The 17340-nt window shown below is 42.7% G+C and overlaps 1 protein-coding gene across 1 annotated transcript in view; it reads left to right on the top strand.

Moving 5' to 3' along the window:
- Nucleotides 1-2467: 2467 nt before the first annotated feature.
- KIAA0319 (KIAA0319 ortholog) overlaps nucleotides 2468-17340 on the top strand; it is a 96426-nt gene continuing 81553 nt past the window's right edge. Inside the window, exon 1 of the mRNA XM_073877636.1 lies at nucleotides 2468-2602. The gene's annotated coding sequence lies outside the window, so the exon portion shown is untranslated. The remainder of the gene's footprint in view (nucleotides 2603-17340) is intronic.

Below are 17340 nucleotides of genomic sequence, written 5' to 3'. Positions count from 1 at the left end.
TGCTGAGCAGGGAGCCCGTCATGGGGCTCAATCCCAGGACCCTGGGATCATGACCTGAGCTGAAGGCAGATGCTTAACCGACTGAGCCACCCAGGCGCCCCAGGAGCATCATTTCTATGACTCAGCATTCAAGTGAAATACTTTCCCATTTACTGTTTATAATGACAAATTTCTAAGAAATCATTTTTGACTGATGTGAATAGGAACAATTCATTTTTTTTAAAAAGTTTACTTATTTATTTTTAAATAATCTCTATACCCAATGTGGGGCTTGAACTCACAAACCCAAGATCAAGAGTTGCACACTCCTCTGACTGAGCCAGCCAATTGCCCCACAAGTTTTTTTAAAGTAGGCTCCACACCCAGCATGGAGTTCCATGAGGGTCTTGAACTCCCAACCCTGAGGTCGACACCTGAGCTGAGATCAAGAGTGGGACGCTCAATTGACAGGCACCCCTAAACCATTCCCAACAAATGCAAGAATTAAGAAGCTACTAATTTTCAATATCTTGAATTTTTTTACTTTGGCTCTCAAATTTTTCCAGTATAGTAGCTCTGAGTACCTTACTTCCCTTGGGGAAATGCTGACTCAGAATCTTGTATTTGTTTCAATAGGCTAAACAGCTCTTTGCCCCTGGTGTGGAATATACTTGAAGCTTGCTAGACCTCAGTTTCTCCCACCTTCAAAATAGAGTAATTCCGGTCTTTCTTGTACAGTTTGGTAAGACAAATATCCCAACCAACAGCATATAAACAAGAGCAAAGTCAGAAAAGCTGTATTAAGGATACATACTTTTACCCTTAATATTTATTATAGTCTCTGACATGTAGCAAGAGCTCAATAAATGCCCATTAATTTTGGATGAGAATGGATAGGGTCCTAGCATTAGTGTCCTAGGGAGGCAGACTAACATTTTCATGCAGTACCAAAATAGATTCTAAATTTATATGTGTATCAAAATAGGTATTCATTGTAATGGCACTGATTTAAAAAGATGTTAAAAGTTGAGCATTCTGGGCTAAGCCCACGTGTATTAAAGATCTTTGGGAACAAGCCTGTTGTCTAAGATTTGTTGGTGCAATGAGAGGGCATTCAGGGTATTGTGGAATGCCAGGTGAGAGGAGAAAGGGAAGTACCTTTTGTAAGGTGTGGGTTCCCATTGAAGGATTCTGTGAAGGTCTTGGGATCAGAAATTGGCACCTGTTGGTTATTGTTTCAGAGGCAGATTGGAAAAGAAAGGGGTTAACTAGAGATTGCGTTCTTTCGTGAGCAGAGGAGAGTGTAGCAACCGGGCATCACCAGTCTGGGTGGGAATAGCAAAGCAAGGGGGGGCGTCTGGGGTAAGAAAGTAATAGTTACCTACAGAGAGGATTGTTAAGTCATTTATGGTGTGAGTTTAAGAGGTGAGTTTCTTAAGGTTCTTCTGACATCTGGGGAAGTCATCCTGATTGCATGACTGGGAGAAACAGTATTTCCTCTTACCTTGCTTCTGGCTTCATCTGTGTCTTCCCAGCCTGATCAATGGCAGGGTTGTTTTTTTTCTTTTTGGTCCAATCTGATTTCCATTCTTTCAGTCCTGGACAGGTTTTTCTTTCAGTGTTCATTATTTAATTCCCACAATCGTCCTATATGAGTGCTATTATCTCCATTTTATAATTGAGGAAACAGGTTTAGCAAGATTATGTAAGTCGTCCAAGGCCTATCCGCAGCCATCGAGAAGCCTAGTAGGGGCTTGCTCATCGGGTCCGTGTGGCTCAGTGCTGTATGTTTCCCAGTCATGGGAATGTGCTAGGATTGCTCGAGGAATGCCCTGGCTTCTTTTTCTGCCCTGGCTTCTTTTTCTGCCCTATGTTACCATACCTAGATGCTTGAGCATCTTTATGGTAAGAAAACAATAAATGCAAGAAAGAGGCTTCCTCGTGACTTTTCTGTGGTTCAGATCATCACCTTCCCATAGACGCAAATGTAGTCTAAATATGTTGGGCACCTAGTTAACTTAAAACGCATGGAGCTGACGGAGCCCCATCCAGCCCCCGCAAACTTAAGTCATAAAGTAGCACGTGCTCAAGACATAGTAAGGCCCAAAGAGGCTCCCGCGGGAGGAGGGGGGCCTGTGCATGTGGGGTACCTTCGCTTCGGGGTACACATGCGCGAAGGGTCTTTAACCCAGGTGGTGCGCTCTTGGCTTCCTCGAACCTCTCTGGCCCGGGCCTATGAAAGGGGGCTTATCCCCCAGGCCGTCTAGGATCATGGTGACAGGGAAGCGGTTGGCGAAGGAGAAGGGGTGGGCATACAGGCCGCCCTCCCACCCAAAAGCTTTCTGCTAGGTGCCCCGCGCCTGGGAGCAGCGAGCTGGCCAGGGACCGCGACCCGCCCCTCGCTAGGGGCGCGTGCGCGCGCGTCGCCGTGGTAACCGCGCGACGAAAAGGCGCTGAATCACGGGCGCGCGCTTCCCCAGCTCCCGCGGAAGCTGCTGCGGGGGCCGGGCGGGGGTCCCGAGCTGTGGCGTCGTCGTCTCACAGCTGCTGACCCCCGCGGACCCTGCTGCTGGGCGCAGGCGGGGCGCCGGAGCGGCGGCCGGGCTCGCGTTCGCTGCGGGAGGTAAGCGCGCCGCGGTCGCCTCCGCCGGGTGCCGGGTGCCGGGTTTGAACCGGAGTCGCTGCTCCGGCGCTCTGTCCTGGGGAGGGCAGGCGCGGGCTTCCCTCGGCGGGGCGGCCCCTCCTGTGAGGCGGCGGCGGCGGCGCGCGCGCGTGCCCGTGCGCCCGGCGGGCGGATGGCGCCGGCCGGGAGCAGGTGCGACGGCAGGTGAGGCTGGGCGCGCCGACTGGGGCCGGCTGGTGTGCGCGTCGCCTGCAGCCCGCGGGCCGGGTGATGCGAAGCGAGGGCGGCAGGGAGCCAGGCCATGCTGAAGACAAACCATCCCGACGCCCTGAGTTCGGGAGGTGAGTTTCCGCAGGCTGTGCTGGACATCTCGGCAGGAGCCTTCTCCCGGTGGCTGCGCTGATGGGTGGCGTCTGAGTAGGGTGGGGTCGGGGACATCACATCTTTCCCCAGCCTCGTGAATTGCATTTCTTAGACCTGTGGGATCGCGTCCTTTAAACTTCGTTTAGTAATATTGATGTGATACTTGCTATCATCTGCTAAATTCCTTTTTGACTCTATACCTCACCGTAATCTGAAGCTTAAAACCTCTGCATGGCTTTTCTCTCTTTCCCTTTGAACTGGCTCCACGGAATGGCTATTAATCAAGATATTATTAACCAAGAGCATCGGCCTGACATTAGGAGAGTCATCATTCTTTCCATCATACTTTCTCTTAATTATATGGAAAGAGAAAACAATATGATATACATACTCATGCCCATTTTTATTGCTGGTTTCTTTATCTGAACATTTTTGTTTGTGGGTTAAATGTTAGTGGTTTAAAGAGTGCTTACGTAAAGAAGTTGAATGATGTTTCTGGTAATAGAAAAAGCAAATTGTAGACAACCCTCCTTCTCAAAAAACAAGGATTTCTGAGGTGAACCTTAGTATTTATTCCTTTATTCCTGAAATGCATGTTCACTGTCTGAACACTTCAGACTGTTTATGATAAGAAGAGCACAATCATGGAGACCACTGAAGTTATGGCAAATACAATATTTTATTTTGTTTTTATTATTTTACATCACTTTTCATATAAATGAGGAAAACTGGAGATACTTCAGTCACAGATGTAGGAGTCATAGAGAAAGATGAATTCCTCTGTAATTTGAAAAAGAGATGTGAACATATATCAAGACTTTTTAGAACCACAGTAGACTAATCACACCTTGCCATGAGGGGACTTAATTTTCTTTCATAAAAACAAAAATAATTCAGCCAAAATCTTTACGTATTAAAAATAGTCAAAAGAGAGCTTCAGTAACTTATTAATGTAAAAGAATAGATTTGCTGTCAAATTTTCTTGACTTAATTTTTTTCTAGCCAAGCAGAGAAGACGCATTCTCTTTAAATAAATACGTAGAACCAGGCACGACTCTTTCACGTTGGGGGACACTTGATGTAGATTGCCAGGTCAGGTGGCCTGGGTTTGGGCGTGGACCTGCCAGTTTGTAGCTGTGTCACATTTGGCAAATTCCCTATTCCCTCTAAGCCTCAGTTTCTTTATCTGTAAAATAGGGGTAATAATAGGACCTACTTAATAGAATTCCTCTAAGAGTTAAATAAAGTAATACCGATAGGAGCACTTTGCTCCCTGCCTGGCATGCAGTAACACATCAATAAAAGTCATTATCTTTCTTGAAATAAGTTTTCTTTTTAGGAAGTATTTTCTGTCTTCAAAATAACTTGGCACTAAGAATTGTTTTGATGTGACAAAAGCTTGTTCTGACTGATAGTGTCAAACCATCATAAAATGCATAATTTTTCTTTGCAGTATTGTTATAACAACAAAACAACAAGGCTAAATATAATCACAATCCTAAAGGCATGTAATTCCAGATAAGTAATACCAGAAGGAAGGAGTTTTGCTTTAGTAGGCCTAGAGTAATTAGTAGGTTCTTGTTCTGTTTGTTTTTTAAAAATCTGTATTTTTAGACACTATTCTTGTGAATTCAGTAGTGAGAAATTATTTTATTTCTACTAAGTGGTACAAAGGCTTAGGCCATAATAACATCTACTTTTGCGTCATTTTTCAGAGTCTTTTAACAATGGATGTTTGAGTTTCAGAGCAAAGCTTCTATTTTTTTTTAAAGATTTTTATTTATTTGACAAAGAGAAAGACAGTGAGAGAGGGAACACAAGCAGGGAGAGTGGGAGAGGGAGAAGCAGACTTCCCGCGGAGCAGGGAGCCCGACGCGGGGCTCGATCCCAGGACCCTGGGATCATGACCTGAGCCGAAGGCAGACGCTTAACGACTAAGCCACCCAGGTGCCCCTCAGAGCAAAGCTTCTTAAAGAAATAATACACAGGTAGATAAAGATACAGTGTTGGAGTTTTAGCTCTGTTCCCTTCCAAATGACCTTGGTAGAATTATGTTAGCTGTTGAAAAGTTTTTCTATGTCCAACCAGCTGCACATGCTTTTCCTGAAGTTCAAAAAAAGCAAGGGATTCTAGTAAACATCTATTTAATTTAAGCAGTGTAGCTAGAGTAAGGGCATAATTCAGACCTCAACATGAATTTTTAAAGATGGGGTTGTTCCATGCCATAATTTAAAGCACCAGAATTATGAGAATCAAGGGGAAATTAACAAATTAACTCCGGTGTTGCCACCCACAAATTTTATGTCTTACATTTTGCAGTGTGTTTCTTCATGAGGTGAGGAGGTACAGATTGTTGCTTTCTAGGATGATGATGATCCTACTGTTCTAGGATTGTGACTATCAGCATACCTTACCATTTTTTTGGCTTTTGTCATTAAACTGAAGTAGAAGATGTATAACCGCACGGTCTTCTCGTCAATATGACGTACTTGTCTGTCTTTAAAATTTTTTCAGAATAACTTCTGGAGATGTCTTACCTTTAAAAGAACTGTTATCTTTACCATCTCTCTCAAGTGTATTTGTACTTATCAGGAGGTTGAAATATTTTCTGTTAGTTCAGTATCTTCAGCCTCCTTGTCCTAAAGCTACGAAACCTCCAAATTCTAGGTGTCACATGCCTCACGTTTTGTTGGAGTAAAAGACTTCTCTCATCATAGGACTGAGGTCCCCAGTCCCTGTCATATGTGTTTATGCGTCTCTGCTGACTAGCTAGTCTTCCCCCTCTTGCATTGGGCTTTTCTATCCACTTACGCTGAACCTGCTTTTCCCAAATCTGGAGAAACTTTTTGACCTTATTATCCTAGTCTTCTTCCACTCAGTTGACCATTCTCCCTTTTTTTTTTTTTTTAAAGATTCATTTATTTTAGAGAGAGAGACAGATTTTGCATTGCTTCTGCCTAGAAGTTTATCCATGTGTTAATAAAAAAGATTCGTTGTTGTTGTATATGCAGATACTCTGGTTAGCCTGGATATGGAAGGTCCTGGAAAGGTCCTTTCCAACAGCTAACATTATTCTACGAAGGTCATTTGGAAGGGAACAGAGCTAAAACTCCCAACACAGAGTCCCCAGGAAGAGGCATGCCTGGGCAGTCCCAGGTTGCTTTCCATCTCACCATGGGATGCTTCTGCTTTCTTCTAGCCCCTGTTCATTAGTCTGTCTAGGCTGCAGTGGCATCTGTGAGGCTCTCCATAGTATTTCATGATGTCAGTGGATGTCCACCATCTTTCTTGCTGCACCAGTTTGCTATAACAATAGCAAAATGCCACAAACTCAGGGGCTTAAAACAACACCCGTGTATTAGCATGAATGAGGGTCTCCCTAGACCCACATCAGCTTATCTGCTGAGTGCCTTCTCCTCTGGAGGCTGTGGGGAAGACTGTGCTCCCAGCACATTCAGGCTCTTGGCAGAAGCCCGTGCCTTGCACCTCTAGGACCGAGAGCCCCCTTCCCTGACAGCTGTCCCAGCCTGGTTCCTAGAGGCAACTCTCAGGTTCTTTCCAGATTGCTCCCTTCATCATCAGGCCCAGCAACAGAATGTTTCTGTCATGCTCCGTATCTTCTCTCTGACTTCCCTTTCTGTTAGCAGAGGGAGAGAACTCTTTTAAAGGGCTCTAATGATAGGTCCAGATTATTCTGACAGTCTCCCTGTCTTCGAGCCAACTGATTAGTAACCTTCATTATATCTGCAAAAGTATCTTTGCTGGGAATCCTAACATAGTCACGGGGGCAACACCCCCGGATGCGTGTCACGAGGCTGCCTCAGAATTTGCCTGTCACCCTTGCTGATTACAGTTTGTCTACCTGACTGTTTTCCTGACTGCACGCAGGGCCACAATCAACCTTGTGCCTTAATCTTCGCTGTGATGCTCCTTCTTTGGTTTTGGCAGGTCTGGTAAGATTACTTGTACATCTTTTATCGTCCTTTGTGGATTACCGCTTCTCTAGAACACGGACTATCCCCCAGAAAAAGAGACTGCCGCAGATAAAACAAGACCTCGTGTTCTAGAACTCATGTGGCTTGGAGCAGTGTGTTGTGTCCTGCCTGGCCATTCCTCTGTTGGAAGGAGGGTCCCCAGGCTGGTTGGCCAGGCCAGTCCCCGGCAAACCCGCCTTGTTTGTGTATTTCCAATATTTAGCACCGAGTTCATTCAGAACAGGTGTTAAATTAATGCTTTTTGGAGAACACTTTTTAATTCCGTGGAACTTGAATATTTTTGAATATTTTGAATATTTTGCCTTGTCTTTCATAGTGTCTAATTCCTTAACTGTCCCAACTTACTTTTGCCCCTGCATTTGAAACCAGATTGTTTTCCTTCCTGCTCCTTCATTTTTTTCACTATTGACATTAATTATTTTGTTAGTCTTTTGAACATTCTGGTAAATCTTCCTCCTCATGAGTAACATACAGTTGTCATGATAGTATTTATTATGTCACAATTCCTATTCCATTGTTTTTTTGTTTTGTTTGTTCGGGTTTTTTTTTTGTTTTTTTTTTTTTTTTTTGCTCCTAGTTTGCTATAGAGTAAGCCATAATAAAATGTCATTTTAGTTCTTATATTTTAGATAGTTTTTGTTCTATAATGAGTATTAGAATCTACTTTTGCTTTTTCTTCTAACTCCCCAAATATCCTTATATAGTTTTGCCTCTTTATGTTTTTGCAAATGAATCCTGTTAAGTACTTGACAGCGTTCTGCTGAGTTTTAATTCATACTCCATTTGTTTGTGAACCTCACACCCTGTCGTCTTTGAACCACATCTCACCCCCACTTACTCATCTCTTTGGTCATCTCTCTCAGTACGGTCTTTGTAATTGTGTTGAAAAAGAGACTGAGCCTCTGTCACATCTTTGTCATGCTTCGGGCCGTGCCTGGGAACAGGCTCTCATGTGTTTGTGCCCGTCAAGCTGTGTATTTGTCTGCTGCGCAGGGATGCACCTGCTTCTAAGAAGTTTGCTGGTCGGTCGTCACTGGCCTGGTCGTACTAACCCTAATGTCCATGTTTCTTTCACTAATGCCGTGGATTTAATGACGCAGAAACATCTCACCATTTCACCGGTATGATTCTTAGAAAGCCGACAGGTGGAGGAGGCGGTCTTTTTTCTCTGCCTGTATTTTCTCCCCCTTGTTCCCTGATCTGCCCTTGGGGCCCCCCACAGAATCTGCTCCCTCCCCATTCCACACCACTGCCCTTCCTGTGTTTAAAACCCAACGCTGGCTGGATCGTGTTTCCCTTAAATCTGTTTGATCTCCTAATAGGGTATCATTTTATACTGTAATTGTAAGGCATTATCTCTGTTGCCAGTAAAGTCCTGGGGAATCCTCTGTGTTGACTTTTCTATAACTTACTTTACTTTATCAGCTTCCAGTGGAGAAAGTTAGAGCGTAGAATATGGTACTGAAACATTGCCAAGTTTTTACGTTCTTGGCTCGGCCCCTAGCTGAACGTATTGTCTAGATCTCCTTCCATCTCCTTCATTTGCCGGTGAGGATGTTCCCTACCTGTTAAAAACTTCGAGGCTTGTTTTGGAGAAATTGGAAACTGACTCCTGAGTGGTGAGCCGCAGAAGTTTAGCCAATTCAGCCGGAATACTCTGTGCACCTGTTGAGGATCACAATCTCTTACCTCTCAGACTGTTATTAGGAGGCTCAGATGATATGAAGTATGTAACATTACCTTGTGAATATAAGCACTATTATGAATAGCTGTTATATTGATGATGGTGATGATAAATATTACAAACCATTTATTTCCTTGTTGTTAGAAGGATAGGTTAATAGCTGACAATATTCTACTTTTTTTTCCTTTGTTACCATAGGGAATAAGTGAACAAATTATTTACTTAATGCCAGGAAGTTAAATTCTTTTCTTTTCTTTTTTTGAGATTGTATTTTTAAGTAATCTTACCCAACGTGGGGCTCAAACTCATGACTCTGAGATCGAGTCACATGCTCCACTGACTGAGCCAGCCGGGTGCCCCCAGAAAGTTAAATTCTAAAGGAAAACTTTTTGGCTAGTTGATCACAGGCCTGCTGATAAATAGAATTGAAAGACTGAACAGTCTCCGAGTTGATGAATGGCTTGCCAGAATCAGAAGTTTAGTAACAAAAGAGAAGGAAAAATTTTTCTCTATCCTTCAAGATCTTCCAGCTAGACTAAAAATTAAATTGACAAGAGACAGGGCGCCTGGGTGGCTCAGATGGTTAAGCATCTGCCTTCGGCTCAGGTCATGATTCCAGGGTCCTGGGATCGAGTCCCGCATCGGGCTACCTGCTCCTTGGGAGCCTGCTTCTCCCTCTGCTTCTCTCTCCCTCTCTCTCCCTCTGTCTCTCATGAATAAATAAATAAAATATTTAAAAAAAGAATTAAAAAAATAAATTGACAAGAGACAGATTAACAGGAGGAAAAAAAATCCAAGTTTTATTACATGTGTACATGGAGGCCCAATGATGAAACTGAGACCTAAAGAAACGACCAAGGCAGGTAATTTTTATACATTTTAGACAAAAAGACAGTAAATCTTTCAGAAATTGATAGGACAAAGAAAACTTAACTTTGGAAGCTTTGATTAGTAAGGAATTCTAAACAGAATTTGGGCTGGGGTAGTAAATTAGTAAACAGTAACAAGAGGTGTTTATACAGTCTTCTAGGCTCTAAATTTCCCATCTCTGGTACTAAGGATGTCTCCTTACCTCCTGGTACAGGGAGGGGACCTTTCACATGGGAGATTTATTTCCTGCTTTCAGGGGGATGGAGAAAGGTCTGTGTGTCCTGGTTATACAGGCTGTCTTTTAAGTAACTTTTATTCAGAATAATCAATATGACAGAGTGGCACATTTGGGGGCAGCCCGCCCTTGGACCCTACAGTAATCACCAGCTGTGTTCAGAATTTGACACAAAGCAGATTCACTTTCATTGGCACACCAAGCTCTGAGCCCCGGGACCTGGCTATCACCTAGTACTGATGGGGCTTCCCTGCACACTCGCCGGCCTGCCCTTGCTGGGTGTTCGAGAGGTGCTAATTTAATTATTATAGCACAGGACAAAGCATTTACTTAGGTAGCTGTGATGACCCCATTAGGTAAGAATTGAATTTAGGGAGAAATAAAAGTGCTGAGCCCATTGAGAACTAAGCTATTCCCATAATTAGGGAGATTATTTAAAGCCCCATGATGTGCACTCAAGGTTTTACCTGCTGTAATTTTTCTTCTAAATGTAGGAGCAGTGTCTCCAGGAATATAAAAGTGGTGTTACTTATGGTGTGAGGGCCAAGAGGCAGTGTCTTAATTTTGCAGCAGTTTAGAAAAGATGGGAAAATACTCTAGCAGTTGGCCGATCGATGCACAAATAAATATACGTGTAACTGTCTTTTTACCTTTTCTTCCTCCCAGCGTATACCCTATCTCTAAATGTTGTCTGTCTGTCTTTTGAACCGTTGTATCTGCTTTATCCAGTCACGCCCCAAAACAGCAGGAAATCACCAAGTTCCCTTCTAGCACTACTGTTTCTTTGACTCCTTGACTCCGAGATGTTTAGATGATGTCCCCCCGGCCCGCGGTCACCCCTGAAGGTGAAGCCTGCCTCTGCAGACATTTTTTGTCATAGTGACTGCGAAGTCCTGGAGGAGGCATCATAGAAAGAAGAGAACATCCCGGACTGCCTCAGCGGCTAAGTGGAAATAGAAACGCAGCCCTGTGTTGTTGGAGCTTGCTAGTTCTGAAAAGCAGGAGTTTGCCGCCTTAGCTTTGTTAGTCAGTAAACCACACAAAGGACAAGCGATTGGTACAGCCTGAGCCTGCAGGAAGATGCTGGTCAGCAGATGCATGCGGGTCTCTAAGATAAGGCCCCTTGGGGCAGTTTTCCTTTCCCTCAGGGAGGACACCTGCGACTGGCTTTTTTTCTGAGCCTGCAGAAGCATTTCACTCCAGCATTATTTATATAAGTCAAAAATCAGAAACACCGTTAATTGTTGAGCAGTAAGGAGGTGGTGAAGTAAATTATAATAATCACCTCAGTGGAACCGTTGCAAAATAACAAAAAAAAAAAAGAATAGTTATGCAGAATGTAACAACGAAGAGTCATTTTTCTGACAGACGAGTAAATGAAAATAAGAACTGTATTAAGGTCAGATGATAGTTTTTGTAACGTAAATGTACACATATTGAATAAATGGAAGGAGAACCTAAAAGAAGAAAACAGTCATTCGTTAGTATGATTTGATTATAACTTTTTCAGTGCACATTTTTGTATGCTGTTTAAAGCCTCCGTCTGGGGAGAGCTCACAGACACACATACAACCAAGAAAAGCCAGTTCTATGGTATACCTCTTCGGGGTTTTGCAATATGTAATTTTTTTTTAAAAGATTTTATTTTATTTATTTATTTGAGAGAGAGAGAGAACGAGAGATAGAAAGCACGAGAGGGAAGAGGGTCAGAGGGAGAAGCAGACTCCCCGCCGAGCAGGAAGCCCGATGCGGGACTCGATCCCGGGACTCCAGGATCATGACCTGAGCCGAAGGCAGTCGCTTAACCAACTGAGCCACCCAGGCGCCCTGTAATTTTTAAAAATCATACTTATTCCCTGGATCAAAAATTTTATTTTTATTATTATTTTTTGTTATTTTTTATTTTTTTAGTGCATTGGACTTCTATTATTATTTTTTTAAAGATTTTATTTATTTATTTGACAGAGAGAGACACAGCGAGAGAGGGAACACAAGCAGGGTGAGTGGGAGAGGGAGAAGCAGGCTTCCCGCCGAGCAGGGAGCCCGATGCGGGGCTCGATCCCAGGACCCTGGGATCCTGACCTGAGCCAAAGGCAGACGCTTAACAACTGAGCCACCCAGGCACCCCTGGATCAAAATTTTAGCTCAGGGACAAAGGATCCATATTCTGGAACAGATGTTTCACATGTTCCAAGCTCCTTTGTCACGGATGCCACCTTGGTTGTCAGTTGACCTGCAGAGATGAAAGAAAACCCCAGTATCCAAAGGCCAGAATTACTCTTTCTTCTCACTGTGAGATATTTGGCTTTTTTCCCCCCTACACTTGGAAAATGCTCTCTGTTCTTGGCACTCCATGGTTAGGATAAGGGGGCAAGTTCCAGAAAGCCCATCTTTTGAAAAGGACAAAGAATGGTGTTCCGGGTTGGACTGTCTCCCCCCACCACCCAAAGATAGGGTGAAGTCCTAACCTCTCTACTTGTGGAATGTGACCTTATTTGGAAACAGAGCCTTTGCAGATATCATCGAGTTAAGACGAGGTCAGCAACGTGGGCCCTTAATCCATAGGACTGATGTGCTTGTAAGAGGGAGGTGTGGACGTAGGGGCACACAGGGAGGACACCACAGGACAGCAGAGGCAGAGCCGGAGGATTGTCTCCACAAGCCAAGGGATGGGAGGGACTGCCAGCCAGCACCAGGAAGGGTTGTGCCCACTCTCCGAGGGAGCACAACCCCGCTTACATCTTGATTGTGGACTTCTGTCCTCTAGAACTGTTACAGGATGGATTTCTCTTGCTTTAAGGCACCTAGTTTGTTGGACTTTGTTATAGCAGCCCCAGGAAACTAACACAGATGGTAAAATGCAAGGATCATATTAAATAAATAAGTACTTTGAAGAGTACCTAGTGGGGACATAGAAATGGGGAAGGCATTCTGGACCTTGGCCAGGCTTTTAATGACAACCTGCAGGATGATTTTACGTTTCATGACTTTTATATGAATCAAATACGACGTATTGAAATTAAAGCAGTTTAAAGAAGAGAACTTTGAGGCTAGGAGACAGGAAAACAGAGGGTTACTTTGAAAAATTATTGCATTGAAAGTAAAAAAATAAAAAGTGAAAATACATGACATTTCCAACCAGTGCTTCTTCTAGAACAAGTTAGACTTTATAAAGGCAAAACTCCACTAATTTATTTACATATTTTCATTGCTTATGTTCTACAGTCATTACTGATGTCTTCTAGCACTACTTTTTTTTCCCACTCTTCTGGTGAACTTTTATGCTGTTATTTGTAGTCTTTAATACTTTTTGAATAATGAATATAAATGACCCACACAATTAAATGTTCCTCTTCCAGATCATCTGTGGGCATTAACTAATAGTTTTTCAGACAGTTTTATGTAATTTTTTAAAAATTTGACAGAGAAAGAGAGCACAAGCTGGGGGAGAGGCAGAGGGCTAGGGAGAAGCAGACTCCCTGTTGAGCAGGGAGCCTGATGCAGGACTCGATCCCAGGACGCTGGGATCATGACCTGAGCCAAAGGCAGACGCTTAACGACTGAGCCACCCAGGTGCCCCATCCTGTTGGTTTCTTAATTCTGCCAGGGCCACAGCTCATGATTTAGGAAGGCTCTTTGCTGTGGACCCCTCCCTGTGTCATTCACTCCTTCATCCTGATCTGTTTAGGAAGGAAGGAAGGCAGGAGGGAAAGTGGGAGGGAAATAAATATGTTCACCCAGACCCGACCACCCTCCCTCCCAATTTATCCTCACTGTGGTTCCGTCCATGGCTATGACTGAGCTCTCAATCCTCAGCAGACATTTTGAGCAGGAAATCACTACCTCCAGCTGTCAGTGATCTCCTGGTGCCTTTCTCCACCGCATACAGAGGGTATCTTGTCACAGCCTGTCATGCTTATAGCATTCTTTCTCTCTAACAGCATCCCAACAGTAGCCAAGTAAAAAGAAGAGAAAGTCCTCTTTTGTCACTAACGATATGTTACTGTTATCATTATAGAAAATTTAGAGCAGAAAAGTAGAAGGAAGAGAAAAACAATCGAGTTCCACTCGCCTGTCCTACTATGAAAGACCACACTTAGGAATTGGTCATTGCTTCCTTTCTGAAGTGCTCATGAATGATCTGTTCAGTGTCTCACTCTACAGTGTCCTGGAGTTTGGTATCCAGATCTCAATCTGCAATTTCTAGAAATCCCCTTTATTGCCTTCCTGAAAATCAAACTCATATCTCAGAAGCCTCCTAGAACCTCTTTTTTTCCTCCTAGAACCTCTCTTTTTCTCTATAATTCTACACAATTTACCAAGACTAATTGCACAGTTCAACCTGCAAACTTTTTTTTTTTTTTAGGAATTTGGCCATAATCGTTTTTTTTAATAATTTTTTATTGTTATGTTAATCACCATACATTACATCATTAGTTTTTGATGTAGTGTTCCATGATTCATTGTTTGTGCATAACACCCAGTGCTCCACGCAGAACGTGCCCTCTTTAATACCCATCACCAGGCTAACCCATCCCCCCACCCCCCTCCCCTCTAGAACCCTCAGTCTGTTTTTCAGAGTCCATCGTCTCTCATGGTTCGTCTCCCCCTCCGACTTACTCCCCTTCATTCTTCCCCTCCTGCTATCTTCTTCTTCTTTTTTTTTCTTAACATATATTGCATTATTTGTTTCAGAGGTACAGATCCGTGATTCATCAGTCTTGTACAATTCACAGTGCCAACCTGCAAACTTTTTATGTATCTTGGGACACACTTTATCTGGGCCTCCCACTGGAATATAAGCTCCTCAAGGGAAAAACCTAGAATACTGCCTTGCATATGTAGGTGCTCAATACACTTAAAAATTTTATTTTTTTTAGAGATCTTATTTGACAGAAAGAAAGCACAAGCAGGGGGTAGTAGCGGAGGGAGAGGGAGAAGCAGACTCCCCGCTGAGCTGGGAGCCTGACTCTGCGATCCCAGGCCACCTGGATCATGACCTGAGCCGACAGCAGACACTTAACCAACTGAGCCACCCGGTGCCCCCAGTACACTTTTTTTTAAATAACAACTGTATTGAGATATCATTTACATACCACAAAATTCACTCTTTTATATAATTAAGTAGTTTTTAGTATATTCACAGGTATACACACCTCACCCTGTTTAATTTCAGAAATCTTCTTCACCTCATACCCACTAAGCAATCCTTCCTGTCAGTCCCTGGCACCACTAATTTACTATCTATTTTTATGGATTTGCCTATTCTGGACACTTCATATAAATAGGATCATACGATATGTATGAGGCCTTTTGTGACTGGCTTTTCTCACTTGACACGGTGTTGTTAGGTTTCATCCCTGTTGTAGCACGTACCTCGTCTCTCTATTGCCAGCAGCATCCCGTTGTATGGATATACCGCTGTAATCCACATTGTGTTTATCCATTCTTTTTTTAAGATTTTATTTGTCTAAGAGAGTGCGCCTGCGAGCAGGGGGAGGGGCAGACCAGGGGGGGAGAGAGAGAGAGAGAGAGAGAGAGAGAATCTGGAGCAGACTCCATGCTGAGTGCAGAGCCCCACGTGGGACTCAGTCTCATGACCCTGAGATCATGACCTAAACCAAAACCAAGAGTCAGCTGCTTAACCGACTGAGTCACCCACGTACCCCGTTTATCCATTCTTAAGTTGGTGCACACTTGGGTTATTTCTGCTTTCTGGCTGCTGTGAATAATGCTACTATGAATATTCCTGTACAGGTTTTTGTGTGGACATGTATTTCCAATTCCATACCTAGGAATGGAATTAGTAGCTCTGCTTAACCATTTGAGGAAGGGCCCAAACTGTTTTCCTGAGAGGCTGTACCATTTTAAATCCCTGCCAGCAATGTACAAGGGCTCCAATCTCTTCACATCTTCCAGACTTGTTTACTAGAGATATTTGATGATAGCCATCTTGGTGGGTGTGAAAGGGTATCTCATTGTAATTTGGGTTTGCATTTCTCTAATGACCGACAATGTTGAGCATCTTTTCATGTGCTCTTTGGTCAATTGTGTATCTTCTTTGGAGGTTGTCTATTCAGATCCTGCACCCATTTTTTTTAACTGGGCTATTTGTCTTTTTATTTTCGAGTTGTAATTCTGGGTAGAAGTCCTTTATCAAATATATGGTCCATAAATATTTCCTGCCATCTTTCAGTTGTGTGTTCATGTTCTCGATAGCATGGTTTGAAACATAAATGTTTACAAGTTTAGTGAAGTCTGTTTTGTCTGGTTTTCTTTTTGTTATATGTGCCTTTGGTACCATACCTAAGAAACCATTGCCTAATCCAAGATCACAAAGATATATATATATATATATATATATCTTTTCTTCCAAGAGTTTTATAGATTTCACTTTTATAATTTTGGCCTTTGATTCATTTCAAGTTAATTTTTGTATATGGTGTGAGGCAGGGGTCCAACTTCATTCTTTTGCTTGTGGCTATCCAGTTTTCCCAGCACTATTTATTGAAAAAACTATTCTTTCCTTTTTTTTTATTTTTATTTATTTATTTGACAGAGAGAGCGACAGCGAGAGGGAACACAAGCAGGGGGAGTGGGAGAGGGAGAAGCAGGCTTCCCGCGGAGCGAGGCTCGATCCCAGGACCCTGGGATCCTGACCTGAGCCGAAGGCAGAAACAATGACCGAGCCACCCAGGCGCCCCAAAACTATTCTTTCCTTATTGAATTGTTCCACCTTTGTTGAATATTAGCTGATCAGAAATGTAAAGGTTTATTTCTGGATTTTCAATTCTATCCCATTAATCTATTTGTCTTTATGCCCATGCCATATAGTCCTGATTACTGTAGCTTTGTAGTAAGTTTTGAAATCGGGAAGTGTGAATCCTTCAACCTTGTTCTTTTTTTCCCCCAGATTTTTGTGGCTATTCTGGGTACCTTGTATTTCTGTATGAATGTTATAATCAATTTTTGCAAAAAAGACAGTCGTGATTTTGACAGGAATTGTGTTTGGGGAATATTGCTATCTTAAACATATTCAGTATTCCAAACCATACAATAGGTTATCTTTCCATTCATTTAGATGTTCTTTAATTTCTTTGAAATACTTTGTAGTTTTCACTGTACAAATTTTACACTTTATTAAATTTATTACCAAATATTTATTCATTATATTCATTACATTCATTATGATGCTTCTGAATTTTACTTTTTCTTGTTCATTGCTATAGAAATACAATTGAGTTATATATTGATCTTCTATCTTGCAACCTTGCTGAACTCTAACAATATTTTCATAGACCCGTTAGGATTTTCTGTATGTGATATTGTGTCATCTGCAAACAGAAATATTGTTATTTCTTTCTTTCTAATCTGGATGCTTTTATTTTACTTTCTTACTAATGTCCCCCCTAGAATCTCCAGTACAGTGTGGAATAGAAGTAGGGAGAGCAGACATCCCAGTCTTGTTCCTGATCTTGGAGGAAAGGTCTTTCACCATTAAATATGATGTTAGTGATGAGTCTTCATAGATTATGTTTATCAAGTTGAGGAATCAATAGGTATCTGGGAATGAACAAATTTTTATATAATC

Source organism: Callorhinus ursinus, unplaced genomic scaffold (genome assembly GCF_003265705.2).
Source record: "Callorhinus ursinus isolate GAN/ISIS: 27379988/994484 unplaced genomic scaffold, GSC_fseal_2.0 scaffold26, whole genome shotgun sequence".
Lineage (NCBI taxonomy): Eukaryota > Metazoa > Chordata > Mammalia > Carnivora > Otariidae > Callorhinus > Callorhinus ursinus.
Note: the sequence above shows the minus strand (reverse complement) of the source record. Positions and strands in the feature narration are given on the sequence as shown.